Below are 6,022 nucleotides of genomic sequence, written 5' to 3'. Positions count from 1 at the left end.
CAAGGCAAGGACTTCAGCCACTATGCCACCACGCTGGGCCCACTGCATTACTTTTGATCCAGCTCCCTATTAATGTGCCGAGGAAAGTATCAGAAGATAACCTAACCTTGGTCATCAACACTCAGGTAGTAGACCCAGAGAACCCACCTAGTCCAGCCCCATCCATTGCAGCCGTTTGGGAAATGAACATGCTAGAGCTCTCGCGCGCTCTGTCTCTCCATTTCAAATAGATAAAATAACACTTATAAATAGAAAATTATACTCTTTTTAAAGTGATTAGAAATGAAAACATTACCTACCAAAACCTATGAGATCCATCAGAAATGGTACTAGATTAATTTATAATTAATTTATAGTAATGAATATATACATCAGATAAAGCTGAAATAAACATCTTACCACTGTACATCTAGGAATAGAAGAAAAAAACAGACCAAATAGAAGTAGAAGCAAAAACATAGGGTGCAAACAAAAAAACCCACAATGAAATCAAGAGCTGCTTCATTGAACAGACAAACAAAACTGACAAATGCTTTCACTAGATGAAGAAAAGACACATTGAGAGCCTGGGTATTGTGGCACAGTGGTTAAACTGCTGCCTAGGATACCAATATCCATATTGGTACCAGTTCAAAGACCCAATTGCGGCACTTCTGACCCAGCTCCCTGCTAATGTGCTTGAGAATACAGCAGAAAATGGTTCAAATACTTGGACTCCTGCACCAACATGGGAGATCCAGATGGAGTTCCTAACTCCTGCTTTTGGCCTGATCCAATCACAGCAGTCTCTGCCATTTGAGGATTGAACAAATGAAGTGGAGTGCAGACCTCTCTCTCTATCCTTTTCTTTTCCTCTTACAAATAAATAGTAAAAAGTAGAGACAATTAAGTGAACAATCAGAGGGGAAAAGAGAGATTTTAGAATACCACAGAAACGCAAAGGATTTTTGTTTAAGATTATTATGAATTATGTAGCAAGGAATTTTGTAACTACAGGAAAAAATGGACAAATTTGTGGACATACATATCTTACCAAGACTGAATGATGAAAAAAGCGAATACCTAAATAGAGCAGTAATGAGTAGCAACACTGAAACAATAATAAAGCCTTCCATCAAAGCAAAGTTCAGGACAAGGTTGCAGCATTACTGCTGACTTCTACCAATTTTTTTTAACATGATGTTTACATCATCAAAATATCAGGGTATGAAGGGTCAAGGATTAGGGGGAAGTGGGTAGAAACCGCTGTTTCAAATTTTCTTTTTCTTCTCCCTGTATCTAGTAGAAGGGGGGAGGCAAGTGGCGAAGCTGCACCCAGCCTCTAGCTTTAGTGTACCAGTGAGTGGTGGTCAGCGGTGATCAATGCTAACTAACCCAGCTCAGGTCTCCCACGTGGGCTGGTACATCAGTCTGACCCTTAAAAGGTCCTCCAGTCTCCCCCTCCAAACCACTTGGTTTCAGCCTCCTCGCTTAACTGCAAGTTCAGTGGTCTTGTCAATAAAAGTCCCTCTGTAGTCATTTTTAACCTGCAACATACTCCCTCCTCAGCAGTCCTCCCTGCTACACATCTTCCCTGGGCAATCTGCTCTCCATCCTCTGCTATGGTATCAGATGTCCTCTGCAGGCCCCAATGAACTGTCATATCCTCCATGTGCACCTGGGTATGCCATCCACTGCTCCGTCTAAGCCACTGAGGAGGCTCAGATCCACAGGAACAGCAGCCTTGTCCATGAAGTCACTCAGAGGTCATTGCTCACCTGGACGTGAACCTCCCCCAGGTGCCCAGCAAGCCCACATCCCTTAGGCCCCCCACTGTCAGCCCAGGGGTTTGTCCAGCACCATTATAGCCCTGAGCTACGTGATGGAGGAGAAGGGGGATTCTTCCAGATTCCATTCTATGAAGTCAACATCTCCTTGATACCAAAACCAGGCATCAGCATAACCAAAAATAAAAAAAAAATTGTACACTAACATACTTAATGAACACAGATGTAAAAATCCTCAGCAAAATACTAGAAAACCAAGTCCAGCAGCACATTATAAAGAGTATGTATGTACCATGACCAAGTGGAATTCATTCCAGAGATGGTTCAGCATTCAGTAACCAATAAACATGACAAAGATCATGCAACCAACTCAATGCATGCACAAAATACAAAAGATATTTGGTAAATTCTAATATCCCTTGATAACACAAACTCTGCAAAAAAACAGTTACAGAAGGAATATACCCTAACATAACAAGGGCCATATGTTATGAGCTGGCAGCCAACAACATAGTGAATGGGGAGAATAAGACAAGGATGCCTGTTTGCACCACTTTTATTCAACACAGTGCCAGATATCCCAGCCAGGGAAATTAACCAATAAAAAGAAATAAGGCACATCCATACTGGAAATAAGGAAGCCAAATTTTTACTATTTGCAGATGACATAATCTTATTTATAGAAAGTCCAAATATGACATTAAAGATTACTAGAATACATCTGTTCAGTATAGTTGGAGTATATAATGTGTCAACATTAAAAATGAATAACATTGCTTCACAGCAACAGCAAATTATCTGAAAAGAAAATGAAAATTCTACTTCTTTTTCAATAGATAGGGATACACACACACACACCTCTCACTCTCTCCCTCTCTCTCTCTCGGCTTAATTTAATCAAAGAAGTGAAGGAACTGACATTTTTCATTAAACTAGAAAAACTATTGAAATGTCTACAAAAGACTGCAAATAACCAAAGCAGTTTTGAAGAGAAAGAACAAACTAGGAGGTACTACACCATCTGGCTTTAAAAATATATTATAAAGCTATAATAACTGAAATACCACAGTACTGGCATGAAAAAGACATATGGAGCAGAACTGAAAGCCTATAAGCAAACTCACACATCTTCAGCTAAGTGATCTCTGACAAAGATGCCAGGAACATGCACTGGAAAAGAGACAATCTTTTCAATACATAGTGCAGAGATAATTGGATATCCAGGCAGAATTATGTACAAAAAATGTACACTACATACAAAAACAATCATAATGGATCAAACACCTGAAAATACTAGGAGAAAACACAAGGGAAACATTTCAGGACATGAAATGTGCAAATATTTTTTGGTTCACACCCCCAAAAGAGCCCTACAACATGGGAGTGAACATTAGAAATTCTACATATGAATGGACTAATAGCCAGAATATGCACGGAACTCAATGCAATACCAAAAAATGATAATCCAATTAAAATAAAGAAAAGTAAACCTAAACAGATATTTCTCAAAGAAAGACATACAAATGGCAAACAGGTAACTGAAAAATGTTCAACATCAGATATCAGTAAAGTGAAAATCAAAAACACAGTAAGATACTACCCCCTTCTAGATTGGCCACTATCAAAAAGACAAAAATACAACAAGTGCTGTCAAGGATATCAGGAAAAGGGAATCCCTGTACACTGTTAGTGATAATATAAATCAATGCAGTCATTATGGGAAAACAACATGAAAATTCCTCAAAAGCTAAAATAGGACTACCACATAATCAGAAAGTCCATTACATGCCAAGTTAATGAACTCACTCTGTCATGGAAATATCTTTGCTATTGCAAGAGAAATTGAAACAACCTAAATGTCCATGAACTGGTGAGTGTACACAACAGAATAATTAGCCATAAAATGCTAATAATTATGATCATGTACAGCCATATGGATGGAAATCATATGTTAAGTCAAATAAGACAAACCTAGAGAAACAGATACTATAGAATCTCATTCATATGTGAAATCTTAAAAAGTTTATCTCACAGAAGTTATAGTTTTATGGTGGTTGCTAGAAACTGTGGAGCGAAGTGAGACAAAACCTGTGGAGAGATGGACAAAAACTGATAAACCAGTACTCAGTTATATCTAGACGGGAATGAAAAGCTCTGCACAGTAAAGTGACTATAGATAATATTCATGAACTCAATATTCCACCCAAATAAAACCAGAAGGTTTTGAATGTGTTCACAGTAAGAAAACAAATGTTTAGAGAAATAGATGTGTTTGCTCTAATTGGACATTGTAACAAATACATGTGTGTGAAAACATTACAGAGTCCTCTATAAATATACATGATATTTGTGTTGTCCAATATAAAAGACAACTCTTTGTATGTGGTTATGAAGAAAACACAGCTAGAAAATGTGGTTAAAGGAAATCCCACTCATTAGTATTAATCAAATCTTTATGAATCTGTCAGCCTTGCATTAAAGAGAACATCCTACTCATGTTATCCAACACCCAAAAGAGACTGATCAGATTTTGAAAATATATAGCAATATCTGAGTCCCTTGCGTAGGATACAAAAGGTGTTTGAATAATTAAACTCTCCAAGTGGAGTTGCTATCCAAAAAGAAAAGAAATTTTCCCTGGGAGCCGGCATCATAGTACAGTGTGTTAAGTTGCTGCCTGCAAAGCTGGCAACACATGAATGCTGGTTCAAGTTCTGGTTGCTCAACTTCCAAACCAACTCCATGTCAATGAGCATGGAAGATGGCCCAAGAACTTGGGTCCCTGCCACTCATTTTGGAGAACAAACTGGAACTCCTGGTTCCTAATTCAGAGGAATGAATCAGTGATTGTGTATTCTCACTCTTTCACTCTCACTCTCTCTTTGTTCCTCCCTCTCTGTCTCTCCTCTGTAACTCTACCTCAGTAACTCTACCTTTCAAACAAAATACATGTCTATAAAACAAAGCCAATACAAAAAAAAGAGAGAGGGAATTTTCCCTGTGTGCACGTGCCCTAAATCCCTAAATCCAAATACCTATCCATGGAAGCTTTCACAGATAAAACCTGCTGATCCCTTCTTTGCTTTTCCTGCAATTTCTGTCCTTGAGAACACAACTCAAAATCTCAAAACACGCCCCTAAACCAGAGATCACACGTGCCATAACCATTAAAGAGAAACAAAGTGATACAATTTTCCTTTGAGAGATTTGAATCTAGTGGGGAATAGCACATTATGAAATTGCTTACTGGGGTATTAATTTGGGTTTGTTGTTTTTTTTTTTTTTTTTGCTGCAGGGAAAATGAGAGCTCTTAATGTTTTATGCCTTATTTTCTCCCCCTGATTTCTACAGTTATCCAGGACTTCTTAACTCAAATGAAACTACCTGGTCAAAACACAAAGTTCTGGAAGAGAGGGCTTGGCGGCGTGGCCTAGTGGCTAAGGTCCTCGCCTTGATCCCATATGGCTGCTGGTTCTGGTCTCGGCAGCCCCACTTCCTCTCTATCTCTCCTCCTCTCAGTACATCTGACTTTGTAATAAAAAAAATAAAATAAATTAAAAAAAAAAAAGTTCTGGAAGAGAACATCTTCTTGGCTTTTGTTTCACAAAACTTCAACCCAGAATCTCTAATGGAGTTTTTCCCATTAGGGAAAAGGCAGAGCAGTCTTACCTTTGAGGGAAGAGTTTTCAAAAGGTTATTTCACCATAAGAACAATAGAAGAAAGGAGGTTGAGAGGGAAAACTCACCAAGATTAGGAAAAAGATGGAGATCTGAAGTTTCAGATGTGAGGGCAGTCCGACTGCGACATCTGTCACACCACTGGTCACCAGGGTTGATTCGGCTGATCTGGCTGGCTCAGCACGTGTCTTCTTCCTGCCTCATCGCTCCATGTGCATTCATCCTGAAGCTGCATGTTAGCTCAAAGAGGATGACCAATCCCACAACAGGAGGACCAGTCTTCAGTCAGGAATATATGAGTGCTCCCCTGCTAGAACCTCCAAACAAGCTCTCAAGAAAGTCTAAAGCTTCAAGAATAAAAACCTTTAACCCATTCCCTTCACAATTCCCCAATGTCATGAGAAGAATGAACTTGCTACATAATAAGCTCAGAGATGCTGAACCTGAGCTCCAGGGATTGAGACCTTAGCAAAGACTGTCATGTACAAATAACAGTGTAGATCTCTGCCTCACAGGGACTACCTCAGGATACTTACCCGCTCAGGATATCATCAGTGATTGATGTTAGACTAAAAAGC

The sequence above is a fragment of the Ochotona princeps genome, chromosome 8 (assembly GCF_030435755.1).
Source record: "Ochotona princeps isolate mOchPri1 chromosome 8, mOchPri1.hap1, whole genome shotgun sequence".
Taxonomy (NCBI): Eukaryota; Metazoa; Chordata; class Mammalia; order Lagomorpha; family Ochotonidae; genus Ochotona; species Ochotona princeps.
Note: the sequence above shows the minus strand (reverse complement) of the source record.